Source organism: Apodemus sylvaticus, chromosome 15 (genome assembly GCF_947179515.1).
Source record: "Apodemus sylvaticus chromosome 15, mApoSyl1.1, whole genome shotgun sequence".
Taxonomy (NCBI): Eukaryota; Metazoa; Chordata; class Mammalia; order Rodentia; family Muridae; genus Apodemus; species Apodemus sylvaticus.
Window position 1 is genome coordinate 56,831,725 of NC_067486.1, and position 19,783 is coordinate 56,851,507.

Genomic DNA, 19,783 nt, shown 5'->3' on the forward strand with positions numbered 1-19,783 from the left:
GTCCCCATGGAATTTAATGTAACAACCTTAGCTCCATCTTTCTCATTCCTGATTGACTTTTTTATACAGCAGTCAACACGAACAGGCCATGCACTTTCCATATGAATCCCCTATGTGTGTTTCCTAGACAGTCTATAGTGTGAGAACAGAAACATCTCTGTGTTTACTTACTCTCAGCCTGGAACAGTATCAGCCACAAAGTTGGAGCTCCTCAATGAAAATTTGTTTACCAGCCAATCTTTAGCTCATATAATAAAACTGATAGAGTACAGATTCAAAAATATTTTGTGAATGAAAAAAGAATGAATGTTAAAAAATTTTGAATGATTATAATGAAGAAACAGACTTCATACTCTGATCCTCAAAAAATACTGGCAAGTCAGTCAAATGGGTACCATTATCTTTCTTAGAAAATGAAGCAGATGAGTCCCTTAATTTAGAAGCCTAAATTAAGTCTACCTGATTTGTTCTTTTTTTTTTCAATTTGCTATTGAAATGTAGAGACAATTTTTGTACTCTGATCATGATGTAGCTGTAACATTTATTACAGTATTTTGTTCCTCTTGACTAGGGAGGCAATTAGCAGGAGGTGAAGGTGCTAATATCTTTTATTACAATTTATATTATTCCATATTTGCCTCTTTTCATAAAAAGATCCTTTTCTTTCATTTTCAAAAGTGGATTAGGCACTCGTACAATTTTGCCCCTTAGAGTGATTTGTATACACTACCCAAGAGGCCATCATACTACAAATCCTGCCAGAAGGAACTAGAAGGTGAATGTGGTATTTGTAGCTTGAGGATGAACAGGTTATTTAGTGCCAAGTTTGTGCTACTGGAAATGTCCTGTAGGTGTTAACTCCCAAAAAATAACAAATTCACTAACAAAACATTGTAGTTTTCGGTATTCTGAAGAGTTAACTTTCCATTGTTTGAAGGCTAATTATCCATTTTGTGAATGGTTTTCTTTCTCTCCCTGGCTGCATACATCTAGGAATTCAGTTTACTAGAGAGTGCAGAGAAAAAAATTAAAAATATGAAAATGAACAGCCTATTTATATGTCACACACATGGATGCATTAAAAGTTCTGGAAAATAATTTTCAGAAACCAGGATTGAGTAAAGATTAGGGATTGTCATGCTGATTGACCACTAATAGTTTAAAAAAAGTTTAAAATCCACTTTATACATTTAGTTATTTCTTACTATATTCCTATTCATAATGTATGCACTTATTATCTGGCTTTTTATATCAGGCATTATATGGGGTACTGGAGGGGGCAGTATATGGGGTACTAAAATGGGGGCAGTATATAGGGTACTGGAATGGGGGACATTATATGGGGTACAGAATGGGGGCATTATATGGGGTACTGGAATGGGGGCAGTATATGGGGTACTGGAATGGGGGCATTATATGGGGTACTGGAATGGGGGCAGTATATGGGGTACTGGAATGGGGTAGTATATGGGGTACTGGAATGGGGGCAGTATATGGGGTACTGAAATGGGGGCAGTATATGGGGTACTGGAATGGGGGCACAGCAAGTAACACCCTGGAGGCTGACTCAGTTGGTGCAGCTTCTCTGAAGATGCCTCCGTGGGCTGCAGTTTAGTAACTGAAGGAGCACCAAGTGAATCTACCAATTCCTCTCCTCATCGATCAGCACAATTGAACTTGGCTATTTTCAGCTACTATTTACTTCAAACAGGGCATTTAATTAGTGCTTGTTAAGACAGTGCAAATGATTTGACTGCATGTCCTCTTGCCCCTGGTCTTTATTGTGCTGCCTGTCTGCCTCACCTCTCTCTTGTCTGGTTCACAGCATTCACAGCTAATATTCCTGTGCCTCTACACCTACCACCAGCCTGGTTCCTTAAATGTGGACTTTGAGAAAAGAAAGAACCACTGATTGACTATTTGCAAATATTCACAATCAGAAGAAGCTCTGGCTAACATGGAACATTAGTGTGGATGTTCAGACTACAGGAACAACATTAGGGGTCTGGCTACCTCTACACGTTCTAGAAAACGAAGAGAACTCCTATAAATTCAAGACCTCTATGTCCATCAGAAGTGACCTAACCTTTGTGGGTTTAGAGAAACCATCTCAGTAAATGACTGGGACAGTTTCAGCTCCTGGAAGATCTAATAAGGAGAGATAATCACAGAAAAATCTATTGACTTATTTCCTGGACATGTTTCTCCATTGTGGTAACCAAGAGATACTCACTGCCAATGAATATAGATAATCATTCATTCCCTATCCATCAATCCTCCAGCTCCCCCACTAAGATTGAGGCAGTATGACACTGTTTGGAAGGGGGAAGGAATACACAAGCTTAACATATAGTAACTTCTAGCCATTCAAAGGTTTTCAATTCAAGGCAGCATATGGTAAGAGATGGCTGCTGCCTGTAAAACTGTGTCAGTGTCAGACCATCATTAGAGAAAGTGTGACTTGGCTGACAGGGTATCTTGAAAGGCTATCTGGGAAATGATATTTTGACCCTAATATGTAAGTACAGTATTAAGGTATTTAATATACAATTGAATAGCTGAGGAATGAGAAAGAATAAACTGGGTCATTTATATATGTATTAATTCTTAAAAAATGAATTCATTAAGTATATTTCTTAATTTTAATTATTAGCTTTTAATTTTTGTCTACTTAATTTTAAGCTATTTCTTACACAGAACAATTAATATTTTGAAGATGGGCATAGTAGAATTTAGGTTTACAATCTGACAGGTATGCTTAACCAAGGATATTCACTAAATTTACCAGTTATCAGAGCATCTCATTTGTAGCTAGTGTTCATAAATATCTGTATAAACTGCATTCTCAGTTTGGTAAAATATCACCTTAACTTTGCTTATTGTCAGTTTAAAAATGGTTTGTGGCATTCAATATGTAGAAAGTCTAGGTAAAATCGTATTTTAAATATATAAGAACACAGTTTTGTACATATACATACTTTATAAGTTAGTATACTCAACATATATGTCCAAAAGCCATTCTATAACATATAGAATATGTGACTTTCTTAGGGAATCACAGAAAATATCCCCCAAATTTCTGCACAAATAGAACAACTTCTTCCCTTGATATTGGCGTGGTTAGAAGGGTGAGAAGTAGTAGACAGTCTCTTAATGGGGACAACCACAAGCTGGCCATTGAACAAGTTTTTTCGTCTAGAATTGTAACTGCCTAGTTAAATGAATATAATATGTAGGAAATAATCTCATCTAAAATTTGTTTGCAAGAAAAAATATATTGTAAAACACAAATCCTCATTAATTTAAATGAAATTTAAACTTTCAAATGAACACTGAAAAACAGATTTATAGTATGTTATAAAGGCTCATTATATAAGTATGGAAGATACTAGGTAATATGAATGCAACTGTTAACTTACAAAAAGACATTTTCTCTCTGATCACACACACACACACACACACACACAGACACACACACCAAAATCTAACTTCTTATGTATATAAGATCATCACAACATTTTTTATGACCATATAGAAATCTAGATCTTAGCAACTAAAAGAAAAAATTCTCTGAAAGATTAGATTCATAAAATATAATTTCTTGGGACATAATGTCAGGTAAATGTGTTCATACTCTCTGCCTAAAGTTGCTTACAAATTTTTATGTATAGTCACAGGTCTCAAGAATAAACTGCTTCCAAGTGTTAATAGACTCAGTCGTCTTCAATGTAGCCTGTATAGATTGCATTTCTTTCTCAGTCTGTATGGTTGTCTCAGTCTGTGTGGTTGGGTGTGTTAGCAGAGAGACACAGACTTCATGTAGCTCTGGAGGGCCACTGAGCTCTACACATTTCTTAAGCCATGTTTGAAAGTTCAGAACACAAGTTTATTGTTTATTTTTAGAAAATAACAAAATAAATAAAAATAACCCTTAATATTATCTATAGGAGTAGTTCAGTAATTACTAACATGGGCTAACAGAAATGTAGTCTATACTGCCCCAGGCGTTCCCTTCTAGCTGTAACTTATTGAAGCAGTTTTCTTTCACATTGAAAGCTAACAGATGAACATTGGACACTATATGAGCTATGCTAGGAAGCTGTTTGCTTGAGAGGTCACTGACAAACCCTAGTGTGATTGTAGCCGTGCATAGTGTCTGAGGACACTTGGGACATATGAGTGAGCATGCATAAGACCTGTGGTTAAGAATCCAAATCACCCAACATAGCAAACAAAATTCCAGAGCTAAGTGTCAATGTTATATACTGAATCACTGAACCCGTCAGAACAAAAGTAAATACACATCACACACACACACACACACACACACACACACACACACACACACACCCTGTAAAATCAGCTATTATTAAAGCATTTCAGCCCTAGAAGAAATCTACTGGCAATGTGTTAATAGCAAAGACAGCTAAAACAACAAAATAGCATTTCTTCCCAAATATTTAAAGACATCAAGTAAGTGCCCCTTAGGCTGGGTTGTGGTTCTGGGAACTTTAAGCTTATGAGAACCATATTGGGAACATTAAAGACTTTTCACTTCTGAAGTGAAAGAGCAATTCACTTCAGATGATGCCACACGGCCAAATAATTTCATGGTCACCATGTTTGTTTGTTTGTTTTCTCTTTTTTCCCTTTAATATCTTAGAACATGCCAGATATTTGACTTTAGAAAGACAAGAAGGCACAGTAAGATGGAACATGTCTAGAACAGCAACAAAGCAGGGGCAGAAGACAAGCCTACCCACCTGACATTTCACTTCCAGGGAGGGTATGCATACCAAGAACAACATGGCAGATCCCTACAGGCTATGACAGATCAGGCTGCAAGCCCATTCCATTCCCTTGACAACTTTCTGGAGCCCACTCAATCAGTCTCTCCCTATATTGAGGACAACACTATATTTGGGTTTAATATTGTGGAGACAATCATCAGTTTCCTTTGTCAAGATGATGAATTTCCCTGGAGCCATATAAGGAGTCTCCCTGCATTCTTCTGCTCAGTACCATGAGTACAGAAGCAACAAGAATAGGGTGTGACACATAAGGCTCTCCTGAAGTCAGACGGGGAGAGGCTCCTAACGGTTCAGAGCAGCCTTAAGGAGGTGATTGCTAAAGGAAGCGTCCTTGCAACATTTTTTGTGGCTCATCTACTACAGATTTTCTATCTGGCTCAGTTGACTGTGTGCATGGCACAACTGCTCAGAACAGAAATGCATCAAAAGTCAGCGGAGGGAAAGAAACTTCAGATGAATAATGATTCCCACTTTCTCTTCCCCCTCCCACCACCCTGAGCTCTTCCTCCCTGCCCCAGTCACTCACCTACCTTCCTCCTCCCACAAGCATGTTTGCTAGGCACATCAAGGCTGACAGCCTTCTGTGGCAGCAGCATAAAACCTATGCCTGCAGGCTGCTTCGAAGCAGAGCCTCAAGGCTCTGCCCTTGTCCAGAGTGCGCTCAGCTATACACACTAAAACTGCTCACCACTCTGATTGTTTGGCAGGCTTTTTTAAATGTTTTTTTTTTTTTCCTTTTAAAATACCCTTTATTTCCTGCCTGCCTCAGAGACACCAAGAATAGAATCCTTGATACATCAAAATCTGGAAGCTCACCACTCACCAGGACTGTGGTTCCTGATCCAGGGAGTGACGCTGAGAGTCACACAGTCTCTTGAGAGTGTCCAGGCCTGGCTGCTAAGCTCCCTGCTCTGATTAGTCTGTTGAGTTCACAGTGTTCCAGAGTGCTGAAGCACAGAAATTAGGGAGGGGAGGTGGAAGGAAAATCACTGGAGCCTCTTACGATCTAACTTCCACTAACTGAGAGGAAATGTCTTATAAATAAACAACAGCAAGAGAAACACACACCAAAAAAAAAAAAAAAAAAAAAAAAAAAAAAAAAAACTATCCCATCCTGCCAGAGGAATGTGCATCATTGTCTCCCTCCCGACGGAAAACTCTGCACCACACTAGAGAACGCAGCATGTCTCCTGAAACCACCTCTCTTAAAACAGAAAGAAACTCAAGAAGGAAGGTAGGGAAGCTTTTCTCATGTCCTTGAATTCTGTTGGGAAGTTCATGTGAGTCCCCAGTAGACAGGCTACTACTCTAAGCAGTTTCAGAGTCTGTGTTCCAGGGTTTCGTGCGGAGGCTGCTTATTAACAAAATTTCATTTCTGCCCAGATCATTGCTCTACCATCCGGACATTTTCAGAAGGGAAGTTCAGGGAGGGGGGGGAAGGGTGCAACTGTGGAGGAGAGGAAGAAAAGAGGACAAAGGGAAACTCCTGATGACCCAGAGTGCCCTAGCCCGGCCAAGAGCCATGATAAGCAAGCCCCCACCCCCACCGTCCCCTGCTTGTTGAGGACTTGACGATGGGGTTGTGTTTAATCTACTTACTCTGTCTGCTTGCTCGGGAGGCTGAGGTTCCTACTTTTCCAGCTCATGCTGGACTGTACCGTAAGCAACAAGTGAAAAGAGTTCAGTGAGCTCATTCTAGTCCTTCGACTCCTGTCCACATCACTAAGCGACTGCACAGCTTGGCACAGGCCAGGATGAGTCAGCAGTCTCTGGTCATGAGAGGCCAGGCCTGGAATAGCATTGGGGTGTGTGTGTGCTGGGGGTGGGGGAGGCAGGTCAGGAGCAAAATGAAGCTGAAAGCCAGCCTAGATGGCAAGACTCAACTGTGTAATATGCAGGGAACTGCAGGTCGCAGTGAAAGGACCTCATCAGCTCTGGGGTAAATAATATAAAACTGCAGAACGAACGGCAACAGCATCGTAAGAACACAACAGACTCTGAAAGCTTAAGCATGCTGGTTACTATTACTCCATGAACACCCATTTATTCATGTGCTGTAAGTTCAAGTAAAACCAGGTAGTTCCATACCATATTGTTTTAGCATTCTGATACGTTTTCCAATTGCTAAGTAGCAAAACAAAAAAGCAAATATAGCTGTTATATAGAGAAGTAATATACTCCAAAAAGTAATGTAATTGTAAGAGTAACTGATACATCAAGGATGGATATTTGGGCTGATGATATCCTCATATAAGCAGCATAAAAAGCATTAAAGTAGAAGCACTCTACATCAAGTCTGACAGTAAGAAAGAGCTCAGGGGAAAAGACACAGCAAGTTCAATGGTACACACAGGGACCAGTGCTGTGTCTGTAGTTCTTCCCAATACATTGAGTATACAGGGACTCTGTTAGACAGTGACCACCAGGATTCTGAAGCATCATGCCTGTAGTGTACAGTATAACTAGAGGTAAGCCAAAATGAAAGGAGGGGTAAAATCCAAATTAAAAGAATAAATCAGTGATGGAGAGGCAAGGTGCTATAAATCAACTGATAAAAACTACCTAAAACAGTCTGAAAGGTACAATATGTAGCTAAGGCTGCTGAGCTGGAGACTGGGAATTCTCAGCATGAAAGGGGAAAGGGGGTGGTTTGGAGCTGTGTGGCATGGGAAGCAGAATGTGCCCCAGAGTAGAAAAACACCAGTGAACAACTATAAGGAAGTTTGAAGGAAAGCCACAAAGATCTAGAACCCAGAAGCTTTTATCCTTCAGATGCACAGGTTTGTGTATGTTAAGAAAATATGCGTGACAGGATATGTAGCTTCTTCCCACAGCATATCATGTCTAGTATCCGATGGCATGTTCAATGAATTTCCTAGTCTGTTTCCTTCTCTTTGAAGGGGGGGGGGGGGTGACTGCATCATCTCAACTGGAGTTACAAAGGCTGAGTTGGGTGTTTATCTATTTTTGTCATAGCGTGTCTGTCTGACCCTGAATGCACTATTACCACTAGCATCACTTATCACCTGCAGGAGTGCCCAGTCATCAAGCTCTGCCATCGTTGTCCCACCAGATTGACAGAACCAGAGGATCTATTATTTGAAAACCTTGACTGGGGAATCTATGTTATCAACGGAACTTGGAGCCTGACAGTGTCCAGTAACCAGAGGCCTAAAAAAAAAGAAGAGCGAATTTTTAGAAGCTACTCCAAAAGCAACAGGATAAAAGTGCTATTGGCCTTGACCACATGATGAGGCTTTTTTACCAAAGGGGGAAACTTAGTCCAGTTGATCGTCCCAGTCTAATTGATTAATTGTGGGTCTGACCATCTGGCTGATGAATGCTGACACCCAGCAGTGATTACTGTGTAACATGAGTCCGGATGTGCTCTTCATGATGCCTCCCACAATAATGGTAACACTGAACCCCAGGTTAGTTTATTCAGGCCTCTTGGCTCAGCCTCTTCATGGAACAGTGGTTGTGGCAGGGAATATTTTACTAGACCTGGTCAAGCATATCTTCTCCTGTTTCAGTGGCCGCTCCTTTCCAGTTCCACTCTGATCCTCTCCTGAGCCCTCTCACACATAATCGGTTTTCATGCAAAGCGTTCCATCTGCGCTTTTCATCATGTGGCCGAGTCTCTCATCTCTGGTCGCTCTATTCTGAAAAAGGTCATCGACTAGCCTGAAAGGCTTGTGTTGCTGCTTCACAGGGAAGCCTATGGGTTCCTTGTCATTGTGTCTTCTGCACTGGTTTACTATCACTTATTCTTATGTTTACAAAACAAAACATTATTTCAACGAAGTCTTGAAACTGAGTAAAAGTTCTACAATGTTTCAATATTGTATAAAGATTAAGAGAAGATACTTCTTACATCTTAAATTTATTTCCCATTCTTAGATGTATGCCATGGACTGGAACCATCATTGTCCTGAAACTAACTTGAGATTTCAGGGAAGCATTTCAGAGTTGGAGAAACTGTATCAGGCTTAAGATATAACAGGGCTCAATGAGCATGCCACCTACAGAGCAGTCTACATCCGCAGAGAGCACGCCTGCGCAGAATTCTCCAAGCAAATCAGATTCGAACACGTGAACTTTAGTTATTACAAAAAAGTTTATTTTTTGTTCATTCTATTTGGTGGAGAGGTATGGGAGAGTACGTCCATACTAAACTGCTTGTAGAGCTGTGTGAGGAGACACAAGAGACAATCATACTCTTTCTTGGTTCTTTTCCCATCCTGATTTCCACCTTGAAATCATCCTGTCTCTTGGTCTCCACAGATGGTGAACTCCTGTGTTTGGGTGGTATTGGTGTTATTTTTCAGCAGAGAATGGCAGAAGCATGCTGAAATACAGAGTTCTGTATGGGGAGTTGGGAAATGTTTTTGGCATGATTGTCAGTAAACAACTCTGTGTCTTGGGCAAGTCAAGTCCCTTAACTCCCCACGTCTCAGGCTCTTCATTGAAAAATGATAGGGTTGGACTGCATGAACTCTGCTGTCTCTGCCAACACTAAGATTCTATGGTTCTATAGCTCATTTCCCGTTTTCTCCCCTCTGGCATCAAATGCTCAACAATTCTGCATAAAATAATTTTTCTTTCTTAGTTATTGAAGGAAAAATATTTCCTTCATTTACTGCTGGGCATTTTCTGTTTGTACCCCCTCTTTCTTTTTGATGTTAGATTTTTGAGTCATAAACATGAACATTTTCAGATAGATCTTTAAATTTGAAGGCATTTAAGGAGAATAGCTTTCCCATGTAGAACATTTAGTGTAGCACTGCATGGAGGAAGTCTGCCATCCAAAGTGGAGCAAAGGGGCCAATTCACAAATGAGAGGAAGCCTTTCATAATAAGAGTCTCCAGACTCTTCAATTTAGATAAAGCTCAAATGCTATCAACTTCCACCTACGTTTCCAGTCAGTCCCAGGCGCCATCACTGACACTTAGGACTACAGATCCGAGGACCGGCGCTGGCAGTGATGCCGGTCTTATTCACCTCCGCCATCCACTGCCAAGCAGGATTTAGGATGGCACAGTAATAAGAGCCAAGAGGACAATCTGTCATTTATTTTCCTCCAAACTTTTTGAAATTTCCCATTTGGGCTCTGTTTCCCAGTTTTAATTTGGTAACTGCCATTTTTCAGCATTTCTTTTAACAGGTTACTAATAATTTCTGATACAGGATCTCATATTTCATTTTCTGCTGCTAGAACTGCTGTTAATATTTCATCTGCCTTCAACTCAGCTCAGAATAAAGGCTGCTGCATTTCAGATACCCTGTTAGCACTTAGGTTCTGAGAATTTCATCTCCAGTGTTCACTTAGTTTATCTATATCTGGTTAAGTAACGGGTTGACTGTAGGCAATATCTCAGGGTGTGCTAAACATGTTACAGATGTAGCTCTTCTCCAACTCTATGACTGACAGAAAATTCCCTTATTTGTTTTCCAAAGTAACTTATGATTGGCTTAATATTTTGGAAGCAGAGTAGTTGTGAAGAGCTGGGGCTCACAGAAAGTTCTAGGTTAAATTTTCTTTTCTTTGATATTTTCTAGATGTTTCACTTGTTGAGGCCAGTCCCTATTTACATTTGCAAGAGAGAGTTGAAGTATACATCTGTATTGCTATAAGGATTCAATAAATTTAACTGCTGAAGATTACTGAATCCTCAATAAATGATGGCTATGATTAATAATTTATAAATTCACATTATATAATTAGTGGGTTTTGACACTTTTTCCAAGGTCAACAAATTATATCTGTATCCAGATTTTTATCTTTCAATAACAAATTCACTGAGAGCTAAAGTAAAATTCTTTAAAGAGCAGACCAGTAAGGCTATATGGACAGACAGTGTTTATAGCATCACCGTTTGTTGCCTTTCTATGTTACAAAATTCTGAAAACATTTTCTTAATTAATATCCAGGTCTAATCTTAGTCTGACTTGCAAGGACATATGGACTTCCACCAACCCTAAGCATCACAGATCATTTTAATGTTACTTCAATGTTTATGAAGCAGGCTCCATCAGAAGAAAAAAAAAACACATTACAGTAAAGAACTATTAACATTAACAGGTGACTAGAATAAGGGGAGAATACCTTATGAGCATTAAAGATGACAGAACAGCAAGTATATGGAATGGCTGCCCTTGTAGAGCTGACATGGCATGTTCAGGGAAAAAGATATTTGTATTCTTAGACAACAATCCAGACCTTCTTAGGTACAAGGACAATCTTTAGGGATGTGGATATAGACACTGTTGAACTGTTGACAAGGCACAGGCTATTGAATATCAGGAAAGTGCCAGAGAGCTTTCTCAACAGGAATCATTGTTACCTGTATTCTTGGGTGGCAGCAAAAGATATCCACGGGATAGAGCCTTGTGTATGTGTGCCTGTATGGTATATGCTGGGAACAGTGGGTAGAGACCAGGTAGTGGGCTTGTTATCTGTACTTCAGCTGGAACAAATATATAGGAGTATGTTCCATACTGATACATATGAGAGAAACTATCCAAAAGAAAGAAGCCAGGTTCTGGAAAAATTGTGCATAGTACATTAGTCGGCCAATGGTGTAGATGGAGCAAGGAAGGAAGCCCTCTTCCTTCTGTAGTATGTCTACTGGATTCTGAACTGACAAAGTACCTTCAGGCCAGTGGGCAAAGGAAAATGCTTAACTTGATCTTAGCCACAAGCCTGAGAAATGATAAAGGAAAATACTTTAAAGAGTCATATTTTTTTGTAGAGTTGGTAAGGAAAGGTGAATTTAGACTCAAAGGTAATACGCTGTTATGGTTCAAATGAGAAATATCTCCCATAGGTTGTATATTTGAACATTTGGTTCCTTGCTGGTGGCACTGTTTGGAAAGGTTATATAGAACCTTTAAGAAGTTCAGCCTTGGTGGAGGAAGTCCATCACTGGAGTGGGGTTGAGAGTTTATAGCCTTGCCCCACTTCCAGTTATTCCTGTTTCCCTATATGGGTTCAGATGGGATTTTAAGCACAAATAAACTCCTTCTTCAGTTGCCTTTGGTCATGGATTTTATCACAGAAATAGAAAATCAATGAAGGAGATTGGTAACAGACACAGGTATTATTTGCTCACACATTCCATGAAATAATTCACGTTGAACATTACAATCTAGTGTTCTTAATGTATTGCACTTTTATTAATGCTCATTAATAAACTGACTCCCTCTGTACGGTTGAATAAATACTGTCAGAAGGAAGAGAAATAAGAGGCTACTAAATGGAAACCTATACATCACCAGATTAAAAAATCCCAGAACTAATATTTGTACAGTTACCTTTCTCTCCCAATGCTGCCCACACTTTTATGATTTACTTAAGGAAAAGGGCATACAGACATACTCCAGTGCTGATCTAACTCTGTGACTCCACGTTAGTGTCCCCTCCACACACCGCAATCTCAGTGACGTGGATTATTAGGGAATCACGACAAATGATCCAAAGTTGGAGAAAGGTAAAACACACCCTAGTTCTTGTTCTTTTTTTCTTTCTCTACTAACTACAAACCAGTGTATTCTATGCTTTTGATATAATATTCTCCTACATTGTAAAACTTTTAGGATTAAACAAAAAAAATCACCAGGGAGTGAGCAGCCAGCTAAGGACATGTGATGATTACTCTTGGCACTAACTTTACAGAAAGGTAGGAATATGTACTTGAACATGGCTCCCCTTCTTTTGCTTGCTTTCTTCAGGTAAGAAGGGTTTTTCGTTGTTGTTGTTAATAGAAGTTAGGTTTAAAAACCTCTGACATTAGAGAACTGCTTGTTTGTTGCAAATGTCTGAGCACAAATTCTAATTGGATTGGTAGAGTGCTAAGAAACATGTACTTTGGGAAGGTTCATGCCTCGCCCATAAGTCCATCTTTCCCTAGGCCTGGTCACAAGCAGTACTCATGTCTTTGCAATGAGATAGATCCCATTTCAAGTCATGTTGTCTGAAAACCAGTAGCAACATCTGGCAAGGGAGGGCATTCTGGACTCCCTTGCCATCCTCTCTCACGATCACATTGTAGGCATCTCTGTCACCCACAGGGGGGTATGCTTAATGTTTTCTTTTGTTTGTGTTACATGCAAATACTGAGGAAAGACAATAACCCTGCACTGAGGCCCTCCCTCCACACCATGTTCACATACCTCTGAGTCAGTTTTCGAGAGGAGAAGAGATAATGCAAACAGAGCATCATGGATCTCTGTAAAACAGGCTGCCTAGTCCATTTTATTTTCGTTTGCCCTTCTGTTCAACTGACTTCTCTGCTATGACCCACTATACTTACCCTGTCGGCTGCTCTTACTAGCAACATGCCTTTTTAATCAGCCTTCCTGGGGTCTGCATTTGATTACAGCATTTGTGTTCTATTTTGATTCTTTTGTACTGTGCCCTGTGGTGTTAGCTTGAAAGGTGTTATTTATAAAATGAAATTCTATTGTATTGCCACTTGGACTCAAAGAGGACATATAATATTAATGTAGAATGTATTTAATAATATCTTGGAACTATTAAATCAATTTCTTCCTGAGAACACAGAGGGTAAGGAGGGAAGTGGGTTAGTACGCAGGTAATAAGACTTAAGTATCACCTGGGCCTTTCCTGATGGGCCCTGAAAGCTGGCATGAGAGACACTCTGCTGATAGCAGGCTCGAAGGAGAAGGACTACCTTCCTCAGCCAGACCAGGGCAGCACACACCTGTTCAAACATTCAACTGTGCAGGCCAAGCATTTTCCTAGGCTTCAGCTGCAAATTCTTCTAAGAAAATCATGAGATGAGACACGACTATAACTCGCTTATGGTCCAGAAAGGATTAGGTAAAGAAAGAAATACAATTGGTCACTGCTAGAGACCTTCTTTTGAGATTTATAAAGATTTGTGCTCCCTTCTGATACTTCAAAAGCAGGAAATTCTCATCCTACCAAGAAAACAAGTTTCTAGGTTGCCATAATTAGAATGATTTCCTCACCTACCAAAATTGCTGGTTTCTTTGCAGTTAGTTTCTGGGTTTCTAGCATGAGGACCATGGTCTGGCTTGTAGAAGAGGTCTCATCTTCACTTGTATCTTTAATGCACAGCAGAGTCTGACCTGCTGTCTCAGTGCCTTACAGCTTGGGCAGCAGATCTGCTGGTGCAGATGTGCCATTTGTCCACTAGACGCTCTTGTTTTCCTCCTGAAACGACTGAAATCAATAACTAGCTGCTATTTAGGTAGGAATAAGGGGTGATCATATGTGCTGTATAGAAGTCAGAAGTAACAAGTGGAAACTGTAATATGCAAAGGAAGCTGGTTGTGCAGCCTGGAGCATTGGATGGGGGTAGCGCACATTTTTACCTGTTCTCACTTACTGGTGTATGTAATTCTCACAAAACCAGTGTCTAGCTTTTCAATAGCCAGAAAGGGAATAATTACATTTTTTATAAATTGCATTTGAGCTTCTTTGTAGATGGATAATCTAATGAGTCTAAAATATAAATTCTTTAAAATTAAAGTGATAGACAAATGTATAGCAAAGTGATAGTTCAGAGACCATTTTTCTTTGCCAAACCTAGAAATGAGAAATACTAAGAAATGACTATACATTTTGATGCCAAACCCACGGAGCTAGGCTGTGTTACAGATATACACCTCAATCGTTACTGTGTCACATCATCAAGTATTTGCATGAAGAAATCACATTAAATCTCTGTATCCACTAAGATTTTAGTTTATTAGTTTCTGTTATGTAAGTATTCCATTAATTAGTATTTGTTAAATTAAACTGAACAATAGGAACATAAAATATCGGAAGTCAAAGTAACTACAGATAAGGTTGACTTATTGTATAGACAGTAAATCGTAACTGTCCTAGCTTAGTTCCTGTTGCTTTGAGAAAATATCAAAAGCAAAAGCAATTTAGGGAATTTCCTCTCTACCACAGAAAGAAACCAAGGCAGGAACTAAAGCAGAGGCCACATAGGAATGCAGCTTACTGGCTTGCTCTACATGGCTTGGTCAACCTTCTTTCCTTTGCTACGGAGGACTACATGTTTGGAATGGCATCACCCACAGTGGACTGCCCCCACCCCCATGGCAACAATTCATCATGAAAATGCCTTTCAGACTTGCCTACAGAACAATCTAATGAAGACATTTTTCTCAATTGTGGTTCCTTCTTCCCAAATAGCTTATATCAAGTTGACAAAAATCCAAACAGCACAATAATTTATAAAAGGGTCAATGCTAATAATATAAATCTTTAGCAGAGTTGTTTTAAGATTATGCTTTTGAAAACTAAATTGCTCAATCAATTAAAATGAAATAGGTGTTTGTCTGTCCAAGTAAGAAGCACTGTTTAAGGGCCAGAGAGAGTGCTCAGTGAATAAGAGCTCATACTGCTCTTGCAGAATACCTGAGCATGGTTTCTGGCACCCACATTGGGTAGCCACAACTTCTTATATCAACAGTTTCAAGGGATGTTAATCCTTCTTTTGGACATTGCAGGCACCTGCACTCATATCTGCATATATTTACTCACACACATATCTAATACAAAACATATCAAAGGGACCACTTTGCAGGCCAGAATAAAGTAGAATTATACTCTCAAATCATTGTAGAAAATCTATTAATTGAGACCACTGTAGTCATAAAAACTCTCCTGCAATATATCAGAGGAAATAAAGTATGAAGACTTCCCCAGACAAACAGGTTGAGGAAGTTAATCACAACTAGATACACTTAAAAAAAATAATAGTAAAGAGAGCTGAATAGAGAAGATCTACTCTAGCAGTGTGAGCACATAGAAAATGGTAGAACTCACTCAGAAAGTTAAGTTGTCAAATGCAGAGATGATAAATATATATGAATCACTTCCAGCTCCAGGATGTTGAAAGACAGAGGCATACAAGCAATTACAATAACTTGCTACTGTATGCATAGCATAAGATAGTAAGCTGTAGCAGCTGCAACATGGAAAGTGGAGAGAGTAGAGAAGAAAAGCAGAGGCAGCCAGGCAGTGGTAGCTCACACCTTTAATCCTAGTACTTAGGAGGCAGAGGCAGGCAGATTTCTGAGTTCGAGGCCAGCCTGGTCTACAGAGTGAATTCCAGGACAGCCAGGGCTACCAGAGAAACCCTGTCTTGAAAAACAAAACAAACAAAACAAAACAAAACAAAAAGAGAGAGGGAGAGAGACAAAAAGCATAGAGGTGGCTATATGTTGTCAAATGTTATCAGCTTAAAGAGTTCAAAGGAAACATTTTAAGTTGATTAATGGAAACGTCATGGCAAATACAGTTAAAATCTACAGTAGTTAAGCATTGAAAAGAGAAAGGGAACCAGGATTCAAAGCCCCTCCTCTGGCGCTGAGGCAGGGAGTGCCCAAGTCAGAGCTCCGCCTGGACTTAGTGTGACACTCTGTCAAAATTGGAAAAGTAAAACACCAAAAGCTTAAGAGAGATATAGTTGCTATCTAGAGAAGGAGAGAGAGAGAGAGAGAGAGAGAGAGAGAGAGAGAGAGAGAGAGGAGAAGAGAGAGAGAGAGAGAAAGAAGAGAAAAGGAAGAGATGGAAGATGGAAGGATTCAGGGAGACAGAGAAGGGGAAAAAAGAAGTGGAGAGAGGGACAAAAAGGAAACACGGGAAAATCAAAGCACGGTGCAGAATAGGAAACAAGGAAGAGTACACTGACATTGGCAAAATGGCACAGGAAGTCTTCCCGTAATGTTTGATATAAATAAATTACATGCCCCAATCAAAAGAAGTAGAGCATTTGAGTGAATTAAAAATAAAGGAGTATAAACAAGAAGACCAAGACCCAGCAAAGTATTACCTCTGAGAAACTCACTTTAGCTTGAGGGAACAACATAGACGGCAAAGGGCAGAGCTGGAGGAGTGTATTCCAAGACAATCATAACCACATTAGGCTGATTAAGTCAAACTGTCATTAGCAGCAAAGAAGGTCATTACATGATAAGAGGATCAATTCATTATGGAAATTAACAATCTGCTTGACCAGAGGCATCTTGATTGGAATCCTCATGACAAGAACTGAAACTAAGTGCAAATTTCTACTATAGTAAACTTTAAATCTCCAATGAATGACTTCCCATTTTCGCAAAGCTTTTAATGCTGGAAATTCTGGGAGACTGCAGAGAACAGAACACAGGGAAGGAGAACAAGAGGCAGCAACAGTCTTCAGATGGGCACTTGACTATTATTTGTGTACTGTAAAACCCTAATTCTAGAAACATAACTTGGTTTTCAAATATCAAGCTCTAATTACTGCTTGTTACATCTTTAGAGACGTTGTTGGTTCTCATATTTAATAATAAGTATCCTGTATGCAACAACTATATTAGAATATGTTTTCAACCTTAGTGTTTCAGGGAGTCTACAGTTTCAGTTTTCCTTTCTAGCATCTCCATATTTTGTCAATGCCTGGGCTCTGCACTGGAATCATAGTCACCCATTTACTACAGTTTAGTAAGTACTACAGTTTAGTAAGTACTAAACTGTACTACTGCCCATTCTGAGATAGTAGGGGAGAAACAAGCCTTGGCCCCTAGCTCTTAAGAACAAAGAACTTCAAAATCAGTGGCCACTGTGTAGAGCCTGGCTGCTCCAGCTTTACAGCCCCTGCTCCTCCCCAGGAGCATCCAATCAGCATTCATTCATCAATCTAATCGTCTTAGTTATCTTGTAATGCACCTTATTCCTACCTTCTGCATAAATTATATTTTAGTTTTTACAGCTCGCATTAATTCTCCTTTTATTTTTTTGTCATTACAGTTGGATTAGAGAGTGTTGCCTCCCCAATATCTATTCTCCCAGGTCTTCCTAGCAACAAGATTCTTTCTCTGTTGCTTAGACTGTGTGACTGTGACTCACCTAAATGCCACAGACTCCTTAGCATGCTAATTAGCTTCCAAAATCTCTCACCTGAGGTTTAAAAACCGAGTGAAGAAACTATTATAGCATTTGCTTTTGGAGTAGGGGCTACATAAGTTGGGACAGAGGCTATTTTCAGGCATTCCAAATATTACCAGTCACAGGGAACTGCTGAGGAGAGAAATAAGTAGCTTTGGGTCATTTTAGGTTAGTGACTTTAAACATAAGGTGTGATTCAATCAGAAGCCAGAATAATCATGGCAGGAGGTGGAGAAAAAGACTCAGAGTTGCCTAAAGTTAGGGAGGACTTTGGTGGCAGTATTTAGCATCAGCCAAAATTGCAGGATTCTGTCAGAGGCTCCATAAACAAAGGACTGCATTATGTAATGCATCTTGTATTCCATTGTGAACTCTCCCCTAGACAATTTTACCACTTCCAGGCTGTCCAGAAGGAAAACTTCCTACCTCCAATAAAAATTAAATTGCAAGAAAAATGCTTTAAAAAAACAAATGAAATTAATTTTAACTTTTTAAATTAGGTAGATGAGAAGTAATCTTGTTTGATGGACTGTCAAATAATTCAGCAATGGTTAGCAGTAACTGCTCAGTCCTCTTTCTGTCATTACTGATACTGATGCTTAGGCTCAATGTTAGCACATTGATACTAGTCTAGGGCATCTCACAACAGAATCCTTCAGAGGCAGAAGTGGAAGGCAACATATACGTGGACAGCATGTAGCAATAGGGTATTTGTTATCAAGAGAAAAAAAATTGGCTACCATGCTACTCTAAGATGTGTGTAGTTCCACACTGTCAAATTTAACTTTGATGTTACTTGCCTTGATTTCACATTTCCCTTGAAGTTGGTCCCTAATCATTGTAAGCACTCGCAAGTAACAGATAACATGCAGGCCTTTCGCGCTGCCTGCTATTTACTTAGAATGATGCCTTTTAGGCTGGATGACAGTACCCCCACTGATCCAGGGCAGTTCCAGTTTCCCTTATGATTGCTCAGATGCGAACTTTGAATAGTGCCCACGTTCACTTTTAAAAGCTCTCCAGTTTGGATGGCAAATTATGGGGCTGCCTGAGTATAAGCGTAACAAGAGTTATTTACACTACACTGACAATATGTCTGTAGACAAAATTTAAATTGCTAATATTGGCCAACATCCATGAAGAGAAGGATATAAACTAACTCAATTGCTTTTATTCTCAGTACTTTAACCTGAAGGATCTTTCTATCTATAAGCTTAAGATGAGAAGAAAAGTCAGATGAATTATAGACTGTGAACTATCTTAGGTCTTTAAGTTTAGTAAGCATGCTTAGTTTAATTTATAAAAATGTATTTTTATCCGTAAAATTTACTAGTGAAAAAAGAAACAGAAATTTGCAGTGAAATTTTTTGGATCTTGGATTTGAATCCTAATTCCACTATTTATTTTGTTGGCAAATTCAGATTAGTCCTGTGAATATCATTATTGCTCCTTCAAAAATGACTGTATGGAGAAAGAGAGAAAGAGCTGTTTAAAGCTCAAAGTTACTAATAGTTATTATTTCATTTTATAAACACAGAGTTTCTTTTTCAATTTCCAGGACACTTCTATGAAGAACAGCAAGATTTGCTTAAGAGTATGGGAGCAGGCCTTTTCCTCTGTCACCTTTCTGAGCTCCAGATGGGTCATACCTGGGAATGGATCTGGTACCCAAAAGGATCTAGAGAAGACTGGTCAATCTGTGAAAGTCAAGAAGAGAAGCCATGGCTGATGATGTTTAAAGGAAAAGAGCTTTTCTTAAAAGTTAATACGGTCAATACTGGTCAGTTCAGTCAAGAGGTTTTCTTTTGTAAGTATTTAAATTTAGTTTTTTCAGAACTTTTAGTAATTATAGGAATTTTCATTCATCTAAATGCTTTATCAGATTTTTTAAAAAGCTAGTTTTGCTATATATGACATTTTTGTCTGTTTAAATAACTACTCCAAAAGTTTAGGTCTATGGGGCCTACTTTCAGGCACCAAGATTTCCAGGAACAGACATGATTTTATCAATGAGCTGTATCTTTAATAGGTGCTTCT

At 39.3% G+C, this 19,783-nt stretch overlaps 1 protein-coding gene across 7 annotated transcripts in view; it reads right to left on the reverse strand.

The window, feature by feature from the left end:
- Positions 1-19,783, reverse strand: part of Zbtb20 (zinc finger and BTB domain containing 20) — a 786,764-nt gene that overhangs the window by 279,355 nt on the left and 487,626 nt on the right. Inside the window, exon 1 of one of the 7 annotated variants that reach the window (XM_052158181.1) lies at positions 6,411-6,532. The exons of 5 other annotated variants lie outside the window; for them this stretch is intronic. The gene's annotated coding sequence lies outside the window, so the exon portion shown is untranslated. Of the gene's footprint in view, positions 1-5,634; positions 5,720-6,410; positions 6,533-19,783 lie in introns of those variants that run through there. One more of the 7 variants, XM_052158180.1, reaches the window with a different exon arrangement.